This window comes from Rhinoderma darwinii, chromosome 1, assembly GCF_050947455.1.
Source record: "Rhinoderma darwinii isolate aRhiDar2 chromosome 1, aRhiDar2.hap1, whole genome shotgun sequence".
Taxonomy (NCBI): domain Eukaryota; kingdom Metazoa; phylum Chordata; class Amphibia; order Anura; family Rhinodermatidae; genus Rhinoderma; species Rhinoderma darwinii.
In genome coordinates, this window is record NC_134687.1 from 109,693,138 (window position 1) to 109,718,037 (window position 24,900).

The following is a 24,900-nucleotide window of genomic DNA, read 5'->3' on the forward strand; positions in this document are numbered from 1 at the left end:
ACACCCCTCAAGGAATTAATTTATGGTTGTTGTTAGCATTTTGAGCACACAGTTTTTTCACAGCACCTATTTCAATTGGGCTGTGACATTAAAAAAATGAAATTTTTTCCAATAAGATGTAATTTTTTATCAAAATTTCTTATTTTCACAGGGAACAAAATGCTCAATTTTGTTGCCCAATTTCTCCTGAGTGCAGCAATACCCCATTTGTGGCAATAAACTGCCGTTTGGGCCCATGGGAGGCCTCAGAAGGGAAGGAGCGCTGTGTGTTCTTTGGAGTCCAGATTTTGCTGGATTGGTTTTCGGCTGCCATGTCGCATTTGCAGAGCCCCAGAGCTATCAAAGCAATAGAAACCAATCACAAATGACCCCATTTTGGAAACTATACCCCTCAAGGAATTCATTTATGGGTAATGTGACCATTTAGACCCCATAGTTTCTTCACAGAACTTATTTGAATTGGGCTGGGAATTAAATAAATATATATTTTTTCCAATAATATGTCATTTTAGCTCAAATTCTTATTTTCACAAGAAACAAAATACCCCATTCTGTTGCGCAATTTGTTCTGAGTGCGGCAGTACCCCATTTGTTGTGATAAACTGCCGTTTGGGCCCATGGGAGGGCTCAGAAGGAAAGGACCACCATTTGGCCTACTGGGGATTTTCTAGTGTGAAGTCATGTATGCAGAAGCACCTGAGGTACCAGTACAGTTGAAACCCGCAAGAAGTGACCCCGTTTTAAAAACTACATCCTTAAGGCATTCATCTAGAGGTGTAGTGAGCATTTTGACCGGAGACCTACACCCCATAAACTGTAATGTGGGTTCTCCCGGGTATGGCAATACCCTACATGTGGCTGTTATCAGCTGCCTGGGCACACAGCAGGGCTCAGAGGGGAAAGACGAGGGGGGATAAGCTGTGCAAGGGATGTATGATAAATTTTAAAACACTCTTTCATACAGAGCTCTGGTTTTTCGGGACACGTGTCACATTGATATATTGTGTCATCCATTATCGCCCTCTTATAGCAGACTTTGCACCTCTTTTGACTTTTTCCCTTCTTGCCAGTTTGGGGAACTTCCCCTGGAAAGTGTTGCCGCCCTGGTACGATGCGTGTGGACCCGCTTCCAGAAGTACTGGGTGCCCCCCCTTCTTGGTCCCTAAAGATTAGGTTCTTGATAATCACCTCTTGAAATTCCAGGAAAGTTCCCGTCTGGCCTGCACATCGACGTAGCACGTACGCATTGTACAAAGCCATCTGTATGATGTGCCCGGCCAGCTTCTTATACCACACCGCATAGCGCTGTAGGGCTTCAGGGCTTGATCTTACAAGTCCATCCCTCCCATGTACCTATTGTAGTCCAGGATGCAGTCTGGTTTGGGGGTGGCCTTTCCTTCATATATCCTAAACCTGTAGGTATACCCGGATGCACTCTCACAGCTTATACATCTTCACGCCATACCTTGCCCTCTTACCCGGCAGGTACTCGCGGAATTGAACCCTCCCTTTAAAATGTACCAGGGACTCATCAATAGAAATACACTTCTCGGGGTGTATGCTTGGGAAAACCGGGCACTGAAACGGTCTAATAGGGGTCTCCGTTTATACAAACGGTCAAAACTGGGGTAATCTCGCGGTGGGCACAGCTCATTATCAGTATAATGTAAGAAGCGAAGTATTGCCTCATTTATTTATTTTTTTAGGTTCCAGTTCAGTTCTGAAGTTGCTTTGAGGGGCCCATATATTAGAAACCCCTATCAAACACCCCATTTTAGAAACTAGACCCCTCAAAGTATTCCCAACAGCATTTAGAAAGTTTATGAACCCTTTAGGTGTTTCACAAAAATTTAGAGCAAAGTAGAGGTGAAATTGACATTTTTTTTTTTGTCAGAAAATCCTCTTTATACCATTTTTTTTATAACACAAAATCATTTATCAGAGAAACGCAAATTAATACGTATTACCCAGATTCTGCAGTTTTTAGAAATATCCCACATGTGGCCCTTGTGCGGTAATGGACTGAAGCACCGGCCTCGGAAGCAAAGGAGCACCTAGTGGATTTTGAGGCCTCTTTTTTATTAGGCACCATGTCCGGTTTGAAGAGGTCTTGTGGTGCCAAAACATTGGGAACCCCCCCAAAAGTGACCCCAATTTGGAAACTAGACCCCTTGAGGAATCCATTGTAGTTTTCTTGGGGTGTAGTTTTCTTTGATCAGTTTTTATTCTATTTTTAGGTGGCGTGGTGACTAAAAAACAGCAATTCTACTATTGTTTTTTTATTATTTTTTTTTTACAGCGTTCACCGTGCGGTATAAATAAAATATTCACTTTATTCTGCGTGGCGATACGATTACGGCGATACCAGATGTTTATAGTTTTTTTTTATGTCTTATGGCGTTTGCACAATAAAATACGTTTTGTAAACAATCATTCACTTTTTGTGTTACCTTATTCTAAGAGCCAGAACGTTTTTATTTTTCAAACAATAAAGCCGTGCGAGGACTTATTTTTTGCGTAACGAACTGTAGTTTCGATCAGTACCATTTTTAGGTACATGCGACTTTTTGATCTCTTTTTATTCCATTTTTTGGGAGGTGAAGTGACCAAAGAATTGTGATTGTGGTACGGTTTATTATTATTTTATTTTACGGCGTTCATCGTGCGGGATAAATAACGAAATAGTTTTGTAGTTCAGGCCGTTACGGACGCGGCAATACCAATTATGTATAGTTTATTTGTTTGTTTATATATTTTTATTAATAATAAAGGACTGATAAGGGAAAAGGGGGGATTTTTACTTTTATTACTTTTAAATCTTTTATTTTCTTATTTTTACACATCTTTTTTTAACTTTTTTTTTACTTTAGTACTTTGTCCCACTAGGGGACTTGAGGGCAGGAGGCCCTGATCGCTAATCTAATACACTGCACTACATGCGTAGTGCAGTGTATTAGAACTGTCAGCTACTCACTGACAGCAAGCATAGTGGGTCCTGACGTTGTCAGGACCCACTAGGCTTCCGTCTATGGCATAGCCGGACGCCATTGTTTGGGGTCCGGTTGCCATAGTCACCATCGCCGGCCGCTATCGCGTAGCAGGCCGGCGATGGCAGCTTAACCCCTAAAAAGCCGCGATCTCTATAGAACGCGGCTTTTAAGGGGTTAATCGGCGGGGACACAGCGATCGGTCCCCGCTGTAGGAGCTGTGACAGCTGCTGAACAAGACAGCAGCGTCACAGCTCCTGTATGTGTCGGGAGGACGGCCGAAACGGCCGTTACTCCCGTGACGTACTATTACGTCATGGAGCGCGAACGATACAGCTGCCATGACGTAATAGTACGTCAAGGAGCGGGAAGGGGTTAAAGAACTAGGCTACAAGCTGAAGGGCAGGACCTCCAAGGTAGTATTCTCAGGAATACTGCCTGTGCCATGCGCATCACAGGAAAGACAGCGGGAGCTCAGGGTGTTAAATGCATGGCTTAAGTCTTGGTGTAGAGGAGAAGACTTTGGGTTCCTAGAGCACTGTGCTGACTTTTCATTGGGATACAAACTGTATTTTGCAGATGATTTGCACCAAAATGGAAGGGGGTCCGCTGTGCTGGGGGAGAGAATTCTAGCTAGGGTGGCAGAGTATTTAAACTAGGGCTGAGGAGGGAGGCCAATGTAGAAAATAAAGGGGTAGTTAGGTTAGAGAAGGGTCAGACTATATTGATGGGGGGAGAAACAAAAACAGCAGTGAAAATAAAAATGCCCAAATAATGTCAAATAATCACAATTCTGATACTGAAAGTGAAACATTTAAAGGCAAGTTAAAATGTATGTTCACAAATGCCAGAAGTTTAGCAAGCAAAATGGGGGAGCTGGAGGCCTTGGTAGTCGAAGAAAATATAGATATAGTTGGTGTTGCTGAAACATGGCTAGACTCTTCACATGATTGGGCTGTAAATCTACAGGGTTTTACACTGTTTCGGAAAGACAGAACAAATAGGAAAGGTGGTGGTGTATGTCTATGTGAGAAGTGATATGAAGGTGAGTGTGAATGAGACATTAGAGGGTGAAGATTGTGAGGAGGTTGAAACCTTATGGATGGAATTACAAAGGGAGGTAAACGCTGAAAAAATTACTTTTGGAGTAATCTATAGACCCCCCAATATAACGGAGGAGATGGAAGGTCAGCTATATAAACAGATGGAGCGGGCTGCACAGGCAGATACTGTAGTGATAATGGGAGATTTTAATTACCGGGATATTAATTGGTGTCATGGTTCGGCTTCAACTGCAAAGGGGAGACATTTCCTCAAACTGTTGCAGGAAAATTTTATGGGCCAGTTTGTGGAAGACCCGACTAGAGGTGAAGCTCTGTTGGATCTGGTCATTTCTAATAATGCAGAGCTTGTTGGGAACGTCAATGTTCGTGAAAACCTCTGTAACAGTGATCATAATATAGTTATATTTTACATATACTGTAAAAAACAAACACAGGCTGGGAGGGCAAAAACACTTAATTTTAAAGAGGCTCTGTCACCAGATTTTGCAACCCCTATCTGCTATTGCAGCAGATCGGTGCTGCAATGTAGATTACAGTAACGTTTTTATTTTTAAAAAACGAGCATTTTTGGCCAAGTTATGACCATTTTTGTATTTATGCAAATGAGGCTTGCAAAAGTCCAAGTGGGCGTGTTTAAAGTAAAAGTCCAACTGGGCGTGTATTATGTGCGTACATAGGGGCGTTTTTACTACTTTTACTAGCTGGGCGTTCTGACGAGAAGTATCATCCACTTCTCTTCAGAACGCCCAGCTTCTGGCAGTGCAGACACACAGCGTGTTCTCGAGAGATCACGCTGTGACGTCACTCACTTCCTGCCCCAGGTCCTGCATCGTGTCGGACGAGCGAGGACACATCGGCACCAGAGGCTACAGTTGATTCTGCAGCAGCATCGGCGTTTGCAGGTAAGTCGATGTAGCTACTTACCTGCAAACGCTGATGCTACTGCAGAATCAACTGTAGCCTCTGGTGCCGATGTGGCCGACACGATGCAGGACCTGGGGCAGGAAGTGAGTGACGTCACAGCGTGATCTCTCGAGAACACGCTGTGTGTCTGCACTGCCAGAAGCTGGGCGTTCTGAAGAGAAGTGGATGATACTTCTCGTCAGAACGCCCAGCTAGTAAAAGTAGTAAAAACGCCCCGATGTACGCACATAATACACGCCCAGTTGGACTTTTACATTAAACACGCCCACTTGGACTTTTGCAAGCCTCATTTGCATAAATACAAAAATGGTCATAACTTGGCCAAAAATGCTCGTTTTTAAAAAATAAAAACGTTACTGTAATCTACATTGCAGCGCCGATCTGCTGCAATAGCAGATAGGGGTTGCAAAATCTGGTGACAGAGCCTCTTTAAGAAGGCCAATTTCCCCAGGATGAGGGCTGCAATTCAGGATATAGACTGCAAAGAACTAATGTCAAATAATGGTACAAATGATAAATGGGAGATTTTCAAATTTACTTTGGGTAATTATAGTGCAAAATTTATTCCTATAGGTAACAAGTATAAATGACTAAAATGAAACCCCACATGGCTTACACCTTCTGTAAAAAGGTCAATACATGACAAAAAAAGGGCATTTGAAAAATACAAATCTGAGGGTACAGTTGTAGCCTTTGCAAAATATAAAGAGCTTAACAATATCTGTAAAAAGGTAATAAAATCAGCAAAAATACAAAATGAAAGGCAGGTGGCCAAGTATAGTAAAACAAATCCCCAAAAATTCTTCAAGTATACAAATGCAAAAAAATCCAAGATCTTAACTGGTTCCCGACCGCTGGCTGTGTTTTTACGGGCAGCGGTCAGGGTCCTTAAAACCCGACCCATAGACTTTTTACGGCTCCGGTTTTAACTTGCTGCCCGAGTGATCGGGCAGCTGAATGTCGGGGCTCCGGCTGTCAGTGACTTCCGGGGACCCTGAGGAGAGGATAGAAGCAGCTTCCGTTGCTTCTGTCTTCTCCGATCTCTTTTACACAGCGCTCAATGAACACTGTGTATAGGAATAGAGGCAGCGGCCGCGCCGCTGTCTCTATTCCTCCCGGTGTTCATGTGACTGGTCACATGATCGCTGGGTGCCGTTACTGACAGACTGCTGCTGGGTCTTACTAGACCCAGCACAGCCCTATTAGTGACAATCGTCACTATAAGAGGGCTGATTTCCCCTGTAACTGGGGCTGTTGTGCAGCTCCAGTTACAGTGGAAAAGCATGGTGTAAGAGGAAGAAAAAAAAGACATAAGATTCCCCAAAGGTCTTTTGTGACCTTAGAGGGACAGACCATAGTAATAAAAAAATAGTAAAGTAAAGTGCAAAAAAAAAATAATAATAAATACACATAAAATATCCACGTTTACAAAAAACTTTCCGCCCCGCCAATCATTGTTGTAACGCTAGCGCTGACCCAATTACCCTAATATGGACATGTAATATATTAAAATTTACGGTAGACAATGACGATCACAAATAAAAGGTCTATTTTAGGGTAAAACGATGTTATTACCAAAAAAAATAGCTGAAACTTAAAAAAGCTTATTCATTTACTATTATTTTCAAACTTTATGAATAAAAATTCTAAAATAGCAAAAAGGATGTGTATAAAAATGATAAAAAAAGAAACCTGCATTGTCTACTGAAAAAAATCGCAATAATCGCATCGTTAGCCCAACAAATAAAAAAGTTATATCCATTTAACTAACACGTCCTAAAAAGGGCTAAACGGTGTCTGGTCCTGAAGGCTCAAAAGAGACAAGTCCTGAACTGGTTAACATGTTGGACCGCTAGATAGTGGTAATGGGGAGTTGGTCACAGGGGATCAAGAGAAGGCAGAGTTACTAAATGGGTTCTTCAGCTCTGTATATACAACAGAAGAAAGAGCAGCTGATGTAGCTGGTGCTAGTGCTGTTAATATATCAGTTGATATACTGAATTGGATGAATGTAGATATGGTGCAAGCTAAATTAAATTAAATAAACGTACACAAGGACCAGATGGCTTACACCCTAGAGTGCTTAAGGAGCTTAGTTCAGTTACTTATGTCCCCCTCTTCATAATATTAAGAGATTCTCTAGTGACTGGTATAGTGCCAAGGGACTGGCACAGGGCAAATGTGGTGCCTATTTTCAAAAAGCGGTCTAGGTCTTCCCCGGGTAATTATAGACCAGTAATCTTAACATCCATTGTGGTGAAAATGTTTGAGGGGCTATTGAGGGACTATATACAGAATTATGTGACAATAAATAGTACGGTTTTACTAAGAACAGAAGTTGCCAACCTGATTTGTTTTTATGAAGAGGTGAGCAGAAGCCTAGACAGAGGGGCCGCTGTGGATATAGTGTTTTTGGACTTTGCAAAGGCATTTTACACTGTCCCTCATAGACTTCTAATGGGTAAATTAAGGACTATAGGTTTAGAAAGTATAGTTTGTAATTGGATTGAGAATTGGCTCAAGGACCGTAACAGAGAGTTGTGGTAAATGATTCCTACTCTGAATGGTCCCCAGTTATAAGTGGTGTACCACAGGGTTCAGTGCTGGGACCACTATTATTCAACTTATTTATTAATGATATAGAGGATGAGATTAATAGCACTATTTCTATTTTTGCAGATGACACCAAGCTATGTAATATAGTTCAGACTATGGAAGATGTTCGTGAATTGCCAGCGGATTTAAACAAGCTGAGTGTTTGGGCGTCCACTTGGCAAATGAAGTTTAATGTAGATAAATCTAAAGTTATGCGCCTTGGTACGAACAACCTGCATGCATCCTATTTCCTAGGGGGAGCTACACTGGGGGAGTCACTTGTTGAGAAGGATCTGGGTGTACTTGTAAATCATAAACAAAATAATAGCATGCAATGTCAATCAGCTGCTTCAAAGGCCAGCAGGATATTGTCGTCTATTAAAAGAGGCATGGACTCGCGGGACAGGGATGTAATATTACCACTTTACAAAGCATTAGTGAGGCCTCATCTAGAATATGCAGTTCAGTTCTGGGCTCCAGTTTATAGAAAGGATGCCCTGGAGTTAGAATAAAATACAAAGAAGAGCAACAAAGCTAATAAGGGGCATGGAGAATCTAAGTTATGAGGAAAGATTAAAAGAACTAAACCTATTTAGCCTTGAAAAAAGACGACTAAGGGGGGACATGATTAACTTATATAAATATATGAATGGCACATATAAAAAATATGGTGAAATCCTGTTCCATGTAAAACCCTCTCAAAAAACAAGGGGGCACTCCCTCCGTCTGGAAAAAGAAAAGTTCAACCTGCAGAGGCGACAAGCCTTCTTTAGGCCTTATTCACACGAAAATTTTGCGCCCTGCAAAAGTTCAGTGGGGCATCTGTATATGGTGCGCGGCTGCGTGATTTTCGCGCAGCCAGCATCATTATGACACTCTGTTTTTATGTTATGAAACCGTAAAGAAGGAGGGGCTTTTATTTTTCCTTCACTTCTTTAACAACTGTAGCGCGAATCACGCGCATCACCCGGAATTGCTTCTGTGTTCCGCACGCGATTTGCACGCACCCATTGACTTCAATGGATGTGTGCTGCGCGAAACACGGGCAAGTATAGGACATGTCGTGAGTTTTATGCAGCGGACATACGCTGCGTGAAAATCACGACCTGTCAGAACGGCCCCATTGACTTACATAAGTCCGTGCGACACGCGTGGAAATCGACGTTCGTGTGAATAAGCCCTTACTGTGAGAACGGTGAATTTATGGAATAGTCTACCGCAGGAGCTGGTCACAGCAGGGACAGTAGATAGCTTTAAAAAAGGCTTAGATAATTTCCGAGAACAAAAAAATATTAGCTCCTATGTGTAGAAATTTTTTACTTCCCCTTTCCCATCCCCTGGTTGAACTTGATGGACATGTGTCTTTTTTTCAACCGTGCAAACTATGTAACTATGTAATATGTTTTTAATGCAGTTGTAAATATTTCTTCATTCCTTAACCAATTCTGTTTACAAGCCTATTCTTAAAGGTATTTGACCATTTAGAGTCTCCTGGTTGTCATGCCCTGGTCTTATTATCTAATTCCTGTCATTAGCATTATAATATCTTGAATAATATCTAGATATGTATTGTGTTCATCATAAATGGACTTTATCTTCTATTTTAAAGGCTATGTAAACGTTTGAAATCTTTTCTCTTTTTTTTTTTGATAAAAATGTCTATTAGTGTGATTGGTGCAACTTTGTAATCACATTTTATTAAAAATTCCTGTATACAGAGCAGCTGTATCTTGTGCTGAGACTTAAATCCGTCAGGTCAGCGGGACTGACGGGTTCAGTGAAAGCGGGTTCTGCGTGTTTCTGACACGCAGTATCCAGCTGTTTATCGACATGCAGGATCCACCTGTAATCGATCACATCTAAGTGATGAACTTAGATGTGATCGATAACAGGTGGATCCTGCATGTCAGAGACACACCAGGACACGCTAAGGGTATGTGCACACGCAAACTCAAAAACGTCTGAAAATACGGAGCTGTTTTCAAGGCAAAACAGCTACTGATTTTCAGACGTTTTTTCACTGCGTTTTTTACGGCCGTTTTTGAGCTGTTTTTCTATAGAATCAATGAAAAACGGCTCCAAAAACGGCTCAAGAAGTGACATGCACTACTTTTTCGCGGCCGTTTTTTTACGTGGCCGTTTTTCAAGAAAATGGCCATTAAAAACTGATCAACTGTCAGATTTTCATGGCCATTTTGCATCAGTGTCTCTAAATTTTCATCCATTTCCAGTCCATCTGTCCGTTTTTAATGGCCGTTTGACATCAGTTTTGCATCAGTTTTTCATGGCCGCTAAAAAAAATTATGAATATCATTGGTCAGGCTTTTTTTGTCCCAGCCCCCTGAAAACACCCAAAGGAAGGTCACATGTTCACTTATACACTATTTACAGCCTCCCTGTATATGATGCTACACACCTCCCTGTATATGATACCACACACCTCCCGTATATGATGCCACACACTTCCTGTATATGCCACACACCTCCTGTATTTGCCACACTCCTCCTGTATATGCCACAAACCTTCTGTATACAGTGAAGGAAATAAGTATTTGATCCCTTGCTGATTTTGTAAGTTTGCCCTCTGTCAAAGACATGAACAGTCTAGAATTTTTAGGCTAGGTTAATTTTACCAGTGAGAGATAGATTATATAAAAAAAAAAAGAAAATCACATTGTCACAATTATATATATTTATTTGCATTGTGCACAGAGAAATAAGTATTTGATCCCTTTGGCAAACAAGACTTAATACTTGGTGGCAAAACCCTTGTTGGCAAGCATAGCAGTCAGACGTTTTTTGTAGTTGATGATGACGTTTGCACACATGTTAGATGGAATTTTGGCCCACTCCTCTTTGCAGATCATCTGTAAATCATTAAGATTTCGAGGCTGTCACTTGGCAACTCGGATCTTCAGCTCCCTCCATAAGTTTTCGATGGGATTAAGGTCTGGGGACTTGCTAGGACACTCCATGACCTTAAAGTTCTTCTTTTTGAGTCACTCCTTTGTTGCCTTGGCTGTATGTTTCGGGTCATTGTCGTGCTGGAAGACCCAGCCACGAGCCATTTTTAATGTCCTGGTGGAGGGAAGGAGGTGGTCACTCAGGATTTGACGGTACATGGCTCCATCCATTCTCCCATTGATGCGGTGAAGTAGTCCTGTGCCCTTAGCAGAGAAACACCCCCAAAACATAATGTTTCCACCTCCATGCTTGACAGTGGGGACGGTGTTCTTTGGGTCATAGGCAGCATTTCTCTTCCTCCAAACCCGGCGAGTTGAGTTAATGCCAAAGAGCTCAATTTTAGTCTCATCTGACCACAGCACCTTCTCCCAATCACTCTCAGAATCATCCAGATGTTCATTTGCAAACTTCAGACGGGCCTGTACATGTACCTTCTTGAGCAGGGGGACATTGCGGGCACTGCAGGATTTTAATCCATTACGGCGTAATGTGTTACCAATGGTTTTCTTGGTGACTCTGGTCCCAGCTGCCTTGAGATCATTAACAAGTTCCCCCCGTGTAGTTTTCGGCTGAGCTCTCACCTTCCTCAGGATCAAGGATACCCCACGATGTGAGATTTTGCATGGAGCCCCAGATCGATGTTGATTGACAGTCATTTTGTATGTCTTCCATTTTCTTACTATTGCACCAACAGTTGTCTCCTTCTCACCCAGCGTCTTACTTATGGTTTTGTTGCCCATTCCAGCCTTGTGCAGGTCTATGATCTTGTCCCTGACATCCTTAGAAAGCTCTTTGGTCTTGCCCATGTTGTAGAGGTTAGAGTCAGACTGATTAATTGAGTCTGTGGACAGGAGTCTTTTATACAGGTGACCATTTAAGACAGCTGTCTTTAATGCAGGCACCAAGTTGATTTGGAGCATGTAACTGGTCTGGAGGAGGCTGAACTCTTAATGGCTGGTAGGGGATCAAATACTTATTTCTCTGTGCACAATGCAAATAAATATATATAATTTTGACAATGTGATTTTCTTTTTTTTTTTTAAATATAATCTATCTCTCACTGGTAAAATTAACCTAGCCTAAAAATTCTAAACTGTTCATGTCTTTGACAGTGGGCAAACTTACAAAATCAGCAAGGGATCAAATACTTATTTCCTTCACTGTATGATGCCACACACCTCCTGTATATGAGGCCACACACCTCCCTGTATATGATGCCACACACCTTCCTGTATATGATGCCACACACCTCCCTGTATATGATGCCACACAACCTCCCTGTATATGCCACACAACCTCCCTGTATATGCCACACACCACCCTGTGTATGCCACACAGCCTCCCTGTATATGCCACACAGCCCCTGTATATGATGCAACACAGCCCCGATGTAGATGATGCCACACAGCCCGACATGAATGCCCTACATACTCACCGATGCAGCGCTGTCTTCAGGTAAGGTCTCTCGTCTTCACGGGATCTGCGGCGACGCGATGACACCGACGCAACTCGTCTTCACATGGGGTCTCTGTCCTTCACTCTTGGTCTCTTGTCTTCACGGGATCTGTGAAGGTGGCACGATTACGACATCGCATCGCCTTCGCAGAACCCGTGAAGATGAGAGGCCACACCTGAAGAGGTCGGCGCTGCATCAGTGAGTGTCATCATGCCGCCGATAGCCAGCAAGGGAACTAGTAGTTCCCTTGCCAATCCCCATGTCACAGATCCATTTTTAACGTTTTTTACATGTATAGACAGCCGTTAAAAATGGATCCATTGACTTCTATGGGGGACGTCAGGCCATGAAAACGGGCAAAAATAGGACATGTCCTATTTTTTGACGGCCATTATTCACGGCCTGTTAAAAAATGGCCGTGTGAATACACCCATAGAACATCGTTGTTCTGAAAACGGCCATGTGACGGCCTTTAAAAAAAAAGCCGTCGCAAGGCAGTTTTTCACTGTCGTGTGAATAGGCCTAAGATGTCACCGTGAAGTGGCAAGTGTGCTTATACAGTTTGATCAAAATGTTAACAAAGAACCTCATGTTCATGTTTATAAATTATGCCTAGCAGCTCAGATCAACGTATATTTTGTGGATGTGCGGTCCATGTCTAGTTTCTCACAATGCTGTTAGTTTCAATGTATACTCAGACTGGCTACACACAGTGGGATATCTTTCCACCTTGAAGTTATTGAAGTGCTAGGCCATTTTTACAGATCGCAGTTTTTTATGCGTCTGTCAACGGAACTTATCCAGGACTTTACTTTCCGATCAGTCATGTGACCTCTGGTGTGAAAAAAGGTGGAGGCACTACAATGTGTATAGGAAATTAGAAGTTTGAAAAAATAAGCTTTTGTCTTATTTTCTGAATGGTCACCAGTCTCTAACAGGCAGGCATATGATTAGTCGTTGATTCTTAAAGAGGCTCTGTCACCACATTATAAGTGCCCTATCTCCTACATAAGGAGATGGGCACTATAATGTAGGTGACAGCAGTGCTTTTTATTTAAAAAAACCGATCTATTTTCACCACTTTATTAGCGATTTTAGCTTTATGCTAATGAGTTTCTCAATGGACAACTGGGCGTGTTTTACTATTGACCAAGTAGGCGTTGTACAGAGGAGTGAATGACGCTGACCAATCAGCGTCATACACTTCTCTCCATTCATTTAGTCAGCGCATAGGGATCCTTTTAGATCACTATGTGCTGTCTTATACTAACACATTAATGATACTGATGTGTTTAGACAGTGAATAGAAATTCCACAGGATGTTTATTCACAATCCCGACACATCGTTAATGTTTATGTGGTAGTTACAGCAGAGCAAGCGTAATCGCGCAAGATCACGCTGTAAATGACAGGTTACAGCGAGATTACGCTTGCTCTGCTGTATCTACCACAGAAACCTTAACGAAGTGTCGGGATTGTGAATAGACATCCCGTGGAATGTCTATTCACTGTCTAAACACTTCAGTATCGTTAATGTGTTAGTATAAGACAGCACATACTGATCTAAAAGGATCCCTATGTCATGTATGCAGAAGGCCTTGAGGTACCAGTACAGTTGAAACCCCCGAGAAGTGACCCCGTTTTAAAACTACACCCATTAAGGCATTCATCTAGAGGTGTAGTGAGCATTTTGACTGGAGACATACACCCCATAAACTGTAATGTGGGTTCTCACGGGTATGGCAATACCCTAAATGTGGCTGTTAACAGCTGCCTGAGCACACAGCAGGGCTCAGAAGGGAAAGATGAGGGAGGTAAGCTGTGCGGAGGGCATCACAGTAAGTAAAACTGGCGTAGATTAAAAATCAAGGGATGTATGATACATTTTAAAACACTTTCATACAGAGCCTTAGTTTTTCAGGAAACATGTCACATTGATATATTGTGTCCATCCTTATCCCCCTCTTATAACAGACTTTGCACCTCTTTTGACTTTTTCCCTTCTTGCCAGTTTGAGGAACTTCTCCTGCAAAGTGTTGCCCTGGTACGATACGTGTGGCCTCGCTTCCCTAAAAAATGTTTCTTGATAACCACCTCTTGAAATTCCAGGAAAGTTCCCCTCTGGCCTGCACATCGACGTAGCACGTACGCATTGTACAATGCCATCTGTATGATGTGCACGGCCAGCTTCTTATACCACACCACATGGTGCTGTAGGGCTTCAGGGCTTGATCTGACAAGTCCACCCCTCCCATGTACCTACTGTAGTCCAGGATGCAGTCTGGTTTGGGGGTCTCTGTACTGGTACCTCGTACAGGTACATGGGTACTGGTGTGGCCATGTATTGTTGTCAATACAAGGACATCTCCCTTATCTTGTTCTTGACACACAATATGTTGCTGCTAGAATGTGCCCTGCTCTCACCCCTTCTGAGTGTTTGCACAAGCAGAGTCTTAGGGAGGCCTCTCAGATTTCTTCTAGCAGTGCCGCATGCCGCAGTACTTCTGGAAGCAAGGCAGTTGAAGAGTGGGAAGCTGGTATAAAAATTATCCAGGTAGAGGTGGTAACCCTGGTCCAGCAGTGGGTGCACCAAATCCCACACAATTTTTGCATTAACTCCCAGTAAGGGGGGGGGGTGCATTCTGGGGGCTGAATACTGGTGTCCTTCCCTTCATATATCCTAAATCTGTAGGTATACCCTGATGCACTCTCACACAGCTTATACATCTTCACGCCATACCTTGCCCTCTTACCCGGCAGGTACTGGCGGAATTGAAGCCTCCCTTTAAAATCTACCAAGGACTCATCAATAGAAATACACTTCTCGGGGGTGAATGCTTGGGAAAACCGGGCACTGAAACGGTCTAATAGGGGTCTCCGTTTATACAAACGGTCAAAACTGGGGTCATCTCAGGGTGGGCACGGCTCATTATCAGTATAATGTAAGAAGTGAAGTATTGCCTCATTTTTATTTTTGTTTAGGTTCCAGTTCAGTTCTGAAGTTGCTTTGGGGGGCCCATATATTAGAAACCCCTATGAAACACCCCATTTTAGAAAAGTATTCAAAACAGCATTTAGAAAGTTTATGAACTCTTTAGGTGTTTCACGGGAATTTAGAGCAAAGTAGAGGTGACATTTACATATTTTTTTTGTCAGAAAATCCTTTTTATACAATTTTTTTTATAACACAAAAGGTTTTACCAGAGAAACGCAACTCAATATTTATTGCACAGATTCTGCAGTTTTGAGAAATATCCCACATGTGGCCCTAGTTCGGTAATGGACTAAAGCACCGGCCTCCGAAGCAAAGGAGCACCTAGTGGATTTTGAGGCCTCCTTTTTATTAGGCACCATGTTTGAAGGGGTCTTGTGGTGCCAAAACAGTGGAAACCCCCCAAAAGTGACCCCATTTTGGAAACTAGACCCCTTGAGGAATTCATTGTAGTTTTCATGGGGTGCATGCGACTTTTTGATCCGTTTTTATTCTATGTTTAAGTGGCGTGGTGACTAAAAAACCGCAATTCTGCTATTGTTTTTTCATTCAATTTTTTTACAGCGTTCACCGTGCGCTATAAATTACATATTCACTTTATTCTGCGGGGCGATACGATTACGGCGATACCAGATGTTTATAGTTTTTTTTATGTCTTATGGCGTTTGCACGATAAAATACTTTTTTTTAAAAATCATTCACTTTTTGTGTTACCTTATTCTAAGAGCCAGAACTTTTTTTATTTTTCCATCAATAAATCCGTGCGAGGACTTATTCTTTGCGAAACGAACTGTAAATTTGATCAGGACCATTGTTAGGTACATGCGACTTTTTGATCTTTTTTTATTCCATTTTTTGGGAGGTGAAGTGACCAAACAATTGTGTTTGTGGTACGGTTTATTATTATTTTCTTTTACGGCGTTCACCGTGCGGGATAAATAACGAAATAATTTTGTAGTTCAGGCCGTTACGGACGCGGCGATACCAATTATGTATAGTTTATTTGTTTGTTTATATATTTTTATTAATAATAAATGACTGATAAGGTAAAAAGGGGGATTTTTACTTTTAATACTCTTAAAACTTTTATTTTCTTATTTTTACACATCTTTTTTTAACTTTTTTTTTACTGTATTACTTTGTCCCACTAGGGGACTTGAGGACAGGAGGCCCTGATCGCTATTCTAATTCACTGCACTACATGCGTAGTGCAGTGTATTAGAACTGTCAGCTACTCACTGACAGCAAGCATAGTGGGTCCTGACGTTGTCAGGACCCACTAGTCTTCCGTCTATGGCATAGCTGGACGCCATTGTTTGGTGTCCAGTTGCCATAGTCACCATCGCCGGCCACTATCGTGTAGCAGGCCGGCGATGGCAGTTTAATCCCTAAAAAGCCGCGATCTCTATAGAACGCGGCTTTTAAGGGGTTAATCAGCGGGGACACAGCGATCGGTCCCCGCTGTAGGAGCTGTGTCACAGCTCCTGTATGTGGCGGGAGGACGGCCGAAACGTCCGTTACTCCCGAGACGTACTATTAGGTCATGGAGCGCGAACGCTATAGTTACCATGACCTAATAGTACGTCCAGGAGCGGGAAGGGGTTAATGACCAGCCTATTTTAGACCTTAATGACCAAGCAATTTTTTACGTTTTTCCATCGTCGCATTCCAAGAGCTATAACGTTTTTATTTTTGCGTCGACATAGCTGCATAAGGTCTTGTTTTTTGCGGGATAAGTTGTATTTTTTAATAGCACCATTTTGAGGTACATATTATTTATTGATTAACTTTTATTAACTTTTTCGGGGGCGGGATAGAAAAAAATCCGAAATTTCGCCACTTTTTTTGCATCCTAAATCTACGCCATTTACCGTGTAGTATAAATAACACAATAACTTTAAAAAGTGGGTTTTTCATTTTTTTTCACATCTTTTTAATTAACTTTATTAAACTTTTTTTTTTTACTTTTTTACTAGTCCCACCAGGGGACTTTAATATGCGATTCTCCGATCGCATTTATAATACACTGCAATACTTTTGTATTGCAGTGTATTACTGCCTGTCCGTTTAACTGTAACAGTGTATTACTGCCTGCCCGTCCTTTATTAGGCCCCCGGCTGCCATCGCAGACACAGACACTCAGCAATCTTATCGCCGGCTGTCAGTGAGATGAGAGGGAGCTCCCTCCCTCTCTCAAAAACCACTCAGATGCGGTGCACGCTATTGAGCACCGCATCTGAAGGGTTAAACGGGTGAGATCGATACTAATATCGATCTCACCCGGTCGAGCAGGGACGCTCCCAGCCCTCAGCTACGTCTGGCAGCTGAGAGCAGGGAGATTTGACAGCTCCCTGCTCTGTTTACTTTATTCAGATGCAGTGTCGTGAAAAGGCTTATGCATCAGAATAAAGCCGGTTAGTGGCTGCCGTGAAAAGGCGTATTGGCGGTCACTAACGGGTTAAACCACACAAAATTGTTGCTAATTAACATCCCCCATATGTCTACTTTAGATTGGCATCGGTTTTTTTTTAACATCATTTTATTTTCTAGGACGTTACAGGGCTTAGAACTTTAGTAGCAATTTCTCACATTTTCAAGAAAATGTCAAAAGACTGTTTTTTCAGGGACCAGTTCAGTTGTGAAGTGGCTTTGAGGGCCTTATATATTAGAAACCCCCAATAATTCACCTAATTTTAAAAACTTTACCCCTCAAAGTATTCAAAACAGCATTTAGAAAGTTTCTTAGCCCTTTAGACGTTTCAAAGGAATTAAAGCAATGTAAAGATGAAATTTACAAATTTCATTTTTTTTTCTAGAAATTTATTTTTAATCCATTTTTTTTGTAACACAGAAGTTTTACCAGAGAAATGCAACTCAATATTTATTGCCCAGATACTGCAGTTTTTAGAAATTTCCCACATGTGGCCCTAGTGTGGTAATGTACTGAAGCAAAGGCCTCAGAAGCAAAGGAGCACCTAGTGGATTTTGGGGCCTTCTTTTTATTAGAATATATTTTAGGCACCAGGTCAGGTTTGAAGGGCTCTTGCGGTGCCAAAACAGTGGAAATCCCCCAAAAGTTACCCCATTTGGGAAACTACACACCTCAAGGATATTATCTAGGGGTATTGTAAGCATTTTGACCCCACGGTTTTTTTTGCACATATGATTGGAATATGGCTGTGAAAATTAAAATCTACATTTTTTCAAAGAAAATGTAGGTTTAGCTATTTTTTTTTATTTCCACAAGGACTAAAGCCACACAAACTTTGTAAAGCAATTTCTCCTGAGTAAAACAAAACCCCACATGTGGTCATAAACAGCTGTTTGGACACATGGCAGGGCTTAGAGGGGAAAGAGCGCCATTTGGCTCTTGGAGATCACATTTAGCAGGAATGGTTTGCGGAGGCCATGTCGCATTTGCAATGCCCCTGAGGAGACAAAACAATAAAAACGCCCAAAAATTGACTCCATTTAGGAAACTACATCCCTTGAAGAATTCATCAACGGGTGTAGTGAGCATTTCGACCCCACAGGTGTTTCATAGAATTTTTTAGAATTGGGCAGTGAAAATAAAAACAATCCCTTTTCTTCAATAAGATGTAGCTTTAGCTCAAAATTTTTAATTTTCTCAAGAAATAAAGGAAAAAAAGAAAATTTCTCCCGAGTACGGAAATACCCCATTTGTGGTCATAAACTGCTGTATAAACACACGGCGGGGCTCAGAAGGGAAGGAGTGGCATTTGGCTTTTAATGTGCAGATTTTGCTGGATTGGTTTCTAGTCGCTATGTCGCATTTGCAAAGCCCCAGTGGGAACAAAACAGTGGAAAACCCTCAGAAGTGACCACATTTTTTGAAACTACACCCCTCAAGGTATTCACCTAGGGGTGTAGTGGGCATATTAACCCCGCAAGTGTTTTGCAGAAATTAGTGTGCACTCGATGTTGCAGAGTGAAAATGGGATTTTTTTTCCATAGATATGCCAATACATGGTGCCCAGCTTGTACCACCATAACAAGACAGCTCTCTAATTATTATGCTGTGTTTCCCGGTTTTAGAAACACAGTACATGTGGCCCTAATCTTTTGACTGGACATTTGACAGGGCTCAGGACTGAAAGAGTACCATGTAAAATTGAGGCCTAATTTGGTGATTTACAAGTATCGGTTCACAATTGCAGGGCTCTGATGTGAAATAATAAAAGAAACCCCTAAGAATTGACCCCATTTTGGAAACTACACCATTCAAGGCATTTATTAAGAGGTGTAGTTAGCATTTTCACCATACAGGACTTTTCCATAAAGGAGTGAGCTGCGGATGGAGCAAAGTAAAAATTTTAATTTTTCCCTAGATATGCTATTTCAGTGGCAAATATGTCGTGTCCAACTTGTGCCACTGGAGACACACATCCCAAAAATTGTTAAAAGCGCTCTCCCGGGTATGGCAATGCCATATATGTGGAAGTAAACTGCTGTTTGGGCACGCTGTAGGGTTCAGAGAGGAAGGAGAACCATTTGGCTTTTGGAGCGTGGATTTGCTTGGTAGTAGTTTTGTTTGAGTATTGCTGGTGTTTCCGTTTATAATGTGGGGTACATGTATGCTGGGCAGAGTACATTAGGGGCACAGTCAGGTGGTATAATAATTGGGTTAAAAAAACTACTAAAATAATCCATAGATGTGTGTTACGCTGTGAAGCAATCCTTTCTGCACAGGTCAGTGTCGCACTGATAAATTATGTCCTTCCTTATCCGCCTTTGGTCCACACTCCGCACCTTAGCAGTTTGGGGAATTTTGCTGGGAAGTGTTGACCTGGTATAATATTGGCACCCTTGCTTCCAGCAGATATGTTTGGGCCCTACGCTTTCCTGGTTCCCTAATTTTAGGGCCTTGATAATTCGCCTCTTGAAACAGAAGAAATGTTCGCCTCGGGCCTGCACAACTCCATATTTTTTATTTCATGACTTATCGGAGCCTTAACTAATTTTTTTTTTTCATAGACGTAGTGGTATGAGGGCTGTTTTTTTGCGGGACGAGCTGTAGTTTTGATTGGTACCATTTTGGGGTACATGCAACTTTTTGATCACTTATCCTATTTTTTGGGAGGCAAGGTGACCAAAAAACTACAATTCTTTGGCATAGTTTTTTAGTTCTTATTATACATTATAAACTACATGTTAACTTTATTCTGCAGATCAGTACGATTCCACCGATACCTAATTTATAGCACTTTTTTATGTTTTACGACTTTATGCACAATAAAATAGCTTTTGTAAAAATAATGTCGCCAAGATGTCAGAACCATAACGTTTAAATTTTTTCATCGACGGAGCTGTATGAGGGCTTGTTTCTTGCGAGACTATCTATAGTTTATATAGGTACCATTTTTGGATACATGCGACTTTTTATCACCTTTTTATTCCAATATTTGGAGGGCAAAGTGACCAAAAAACAGAAATTCTGATATTCTTTTTAACGTTTTTTTTTTATACCGTTAACCACATTGAATAAATAACATAATATTTTTATAATTCAGGCCCTTACGGACACGTCGATACCAAATATGTATGGTTTATTTATGTTTTTCAATAATAGTTGACTTGATAAGCGAAAAAGGGCGATTGTGTTTTATTTTATTACTTGAATCTTTTATTATATGTTGTAAATCTTTTTATTTTATTTTGTTTTTACACTTTTTTTCAAGTCCCACTAGGGGACTTGAAGGTCCAACTGTCAGATATTTTTTTTTCCTAATACATTGCACTACCCTTGTTCCGTAATAGCAGAACAGCAGGCCATTGTTAGGTAAGTTGTTATAGCAGCAGTCGCCAGCCCTGATTGCTTGGCAGGGCTGCCGATCTGCTAGCAACCAAGCGATCGCTGCATCTAAGGGGTTAATGGCAGGAATCGAAGCTGGCTCCGGTTCCTGCCGTTACAGATTGATGTCAGCCTCCGGAACCCCTGCAATTTCATTGCTGGGGTTCCGATGAGCTGCAAACTTAAATGCAGCGATCGCATTTGACCGCAGCACTTAAGGGTTTATTGGCTGGGATCGAAGCTAATTTCGGTCCCTGCCATTACAGCCGGATGTCAGCTGTAAGATACCGCTAACATCCGGCCATGATGGCATCGGCTCGGCTTCTGAGCCAGTGTCCACCATTTGTCGTATGTATACGGCAAAATACAGGAAGCACTGGCTTTCCATGACGTATCATACGGCAAATGTCGGGAAGGGGTTAAGAGATTAAAATAATCCTGATTATAGACCCCAGGGTACACTTTACATCTTTTTGGTGCCACATATTCTTGCATTGAAGGATGTGTCCAGTAATCCACCTTCTTGGCTGGACCTGGTCTTGATAGCCAGACCATCTGATCAATTGATATCTTTGTATTACTAATTTTGCCAGTACCCCATACCTAGACACATTTTTTAAACTTGATTTAGACAGGTCATTTCCTGATGATAGCCACCTTTTAACAAAATGTGATTTACTCCAGAGTATCTCCAGCATAGGGAATTTTGGGATCATAGGGATTTTATTCTCCCAGACTCTAAATCAATTATCTTAAATTCTAGAATGATCCTATTCTTTATGCTCGGGCCAATTACATCCTTGACCATTGGGGGATTACTGTTAAATGAACGTTTTTTTCAGATACCTTATCAGTGGAAATTCCAGTCAATCTGATTCAAGATTAAAGAAATTACTTATGCTTTGCAAACTTTAACACGCTGTTCACTTGAGCACACTGCTTAAAATGCAAGTATCTATTTTAGTGATTATTTTTGACCTTGTAAGTTTCCAACAAATGTGTACATGTAGATTACCTTAAGGATAATGTGAAAATACCAAGCTAAAGTATCATCATGCTGAAAGATAAATTAATGAAAAAAAAGCATATCCAATCAAAATATCACTTATTTTTATTTTATGTCGACACACTTGATATATCTTAATGCTATTAAGCTAAAATCTTGCACCTATTTAAACCTATTACCCGATGAGTAAGTTGATGGATGAGAATTGCTTTACAGTATATGCACCAGACATACATATCTTTTAATGGCTTAAAGGTGTTTCTCAAGATTTAACAATTTATGGCCTAGCCTTAGGGTACTATTACACGGCTCGACATGGACCATGTAAATGAGCGGCAATCAACTAGACAGCTCGTTGATCGGCACTTGTTTACTCCTTTCACACGGAGCAATGATTGCTTACTTATAGGGACTAGCGCTCGTTATTCCGATCATTTGTTCCCATACATTTTAATAATGTCGCCAGCGCATCTCCCTGATTACACAGCAAGATGTGCAGCCTAAAATGTTGATTTTTATTTCTGCTTAAAGAGGCTCTGTCACCACATTATAAGTGCCCTATCTTCTACATAATGTGATGGGCGCCGTAATGTAGATTACAGCAGTGTTTTTTTATTTCGAACAACAATCAATCTTGACGGAGTTATGACCCATTTTAGATTTATGCTAATGACATTCTTAATGCCTAACTGGGCCGTTTTCTAGCTTTTGACCAAGTGGACTTAATTACAGCGTGATCTCGCGAGATCACGCTTGCTGTCATTAAGGGCTGATTCAGACGTGCGTGGCGTTTTTGCACACGCAAAACACGCTGCGTTTTGCCTGCGTAAAAGCCACTTACCTGCTCCGTGAGGCAGCATCATATGATGCGCGGCTGCGTGATTTTCACGCAGCCGCCATCATTATGACATGCCATTCGGATGTTTGTAAACAGAAAAGCACGTGGTGCTTTTCTGTTTACATTCATCCTTTTGACAGCTGGTGCGCAAAACAGGCAGTTCGCATGGTTTTGCTTCCGTGCGACCTGCGTGGTTTTCACGCACCCATTGACTTCAATGGGTGCGTGATGTGCAAAATACGCCGAGATATTGACCATGTCGCACTTTTTGCGCAGCGGACAAACGCTGCGCAAAAAGCACGGACTGTCTGTACTGCCCCATAGACTTGTATTGGTCTGTGCGTGGCGCGTGAAAACCACGCGGCCCGCACGGACGCAATACACGTTCGTGTGAATCCAGCCTAAGTCCCACACAAACGTTACCGAAGTGTCGGGATTGTGAATAGACATCGCGTCCTGGCTGGAGGTGATGTCTATTCACTCTCCAGACACTTCAGTAATGTTAAAGGAACAGTGTCACCAAAATTTTTTTTTTAATATCAGTTTTATGTTAGGGTTTTATTAAAAACGTTTGGATTAATTTGTGTGTTTGTGTGTTACTTTTTTCTATTTTTACACTTTTTCTTCCCTATGGGGGCTGCCATTTTTTTTTCCATTTCTGTATGTGTCGATTAACGACACATACAGACATGGAATACGGCAGCTCCAGTCCCGTAGGGACTGCGAACGGGGCCCGTTCCATCCACTTTGGTGTACGCCGTGTGTGTGGGAACGGCGCATGCGCCGCTCCCACACAGTCCGATTTGAAATGCGCCGTCCGGCGCCATTTTCCTGTGGACCGGAAGTCGCGGCCGGGCAGTAAGATTACTACTTCCGGTCGCAGCTTCCGGACTTGTGCACATGGAGCAGCGGCAGCAGACGGAGCGGACGGACCGGAGGGAGCGGCGGCGACTGGAGCAGGTAAGTGATTTCTATGTATGTGCGTGTTTCAGTGTGTTTTACTAGTGTATGTAAACCTTCTACACTGTGTGTTAGCTCAAAAAATGGCGACACACAGTGTAGGAGGTTAGACCGTTCAAACCCCTCGTTTCTCCCGGCACTAGCCAGGATAAAGGAGGGGGGGGTTCTGAGAGCTCACTAGAGCGAGGGATTTTTTCCCAATTTTGCAGCATAAAGCAATGTGGTTGCTTTACCACATGCAATGCTGCAATTTTGGGAATTGCTCCATCTAGTGACCAGTGCTGGGAAATATTATAAATTGAATCCAATTTATAATATTTCCTGACTCGTGGAAAAACTAAAAAAAATTAGAACAATGTTTAATCACTTACACACTAATTGTTTAACTAAAAAAAAACAAACATGTTTTTCTGGCAACACATTCCCTTTAATGTGTGAGTAAGTGACAGCACATCATGATCTAGCAAGATCACTATGTGCTAAGTAAATGAATGGAGAGAAGTGTATGATGCTGATTGGTCAGATTCATACACTTCTCTTTACAATGCCCACTTAGTCAAAAGCTAAAAAAAAGCCCAGTTTGGCATTAAGAAAGTTATTAGCATAAATCTAAAATAGTTTATAACTCCGTCAAAATTGATCGTGCATGTTATTGCAGCGTTGTCCCATTTACTTGAGTGGGACCGTGTTGCAATACCATACATAACTGCTACGAAAATATCAGCGTGTTCAAGTATGAACCAGACTGAAACCTGATGTAAATAATGAAGGGGCATGAATGCTGCTGCCATTTAAAAAGCCGATGTTATGGAATTGCTAGGAGAACGATTCCCCAAAGGCTGCTGGAGACTGCTGGGAGAGAGTGTGCATATAAATCCGCAACCTCAAATCCACCACAACTTTGATCAACAGAGTCTAAGGTTACTCTATGCCATTCACCAGAGCCCAACACAAGGCGGGATGGTTTGTGTTGCATAGAACCCAGGTTGTTTTAGCAGAGTTCAATGTTGGATAAGAGGTGCAATGCAGGCAAACTTAAACAGGATAACCAGACAGCCAGAGGTTAAACAGAAAATCCAAATCAATAAGCAAGTGGATAGCAGGTAAAGCATAAGTCAGAGCCGGCCGGGAGCAGATAATCCAAATCAGCAAACAAGGGGTTAACGAGAGACAAGCCCAGGTCAGTATTCCAAGAAGTCCAAAAGTCAGAGGTATGGGGTTTAGTCAGAAGCTTGATCAAGACACCAAAAGGTAAGGAAAATCACAAGCAAAGACTGAGTGAGAAGGAAAGGTATAAATACT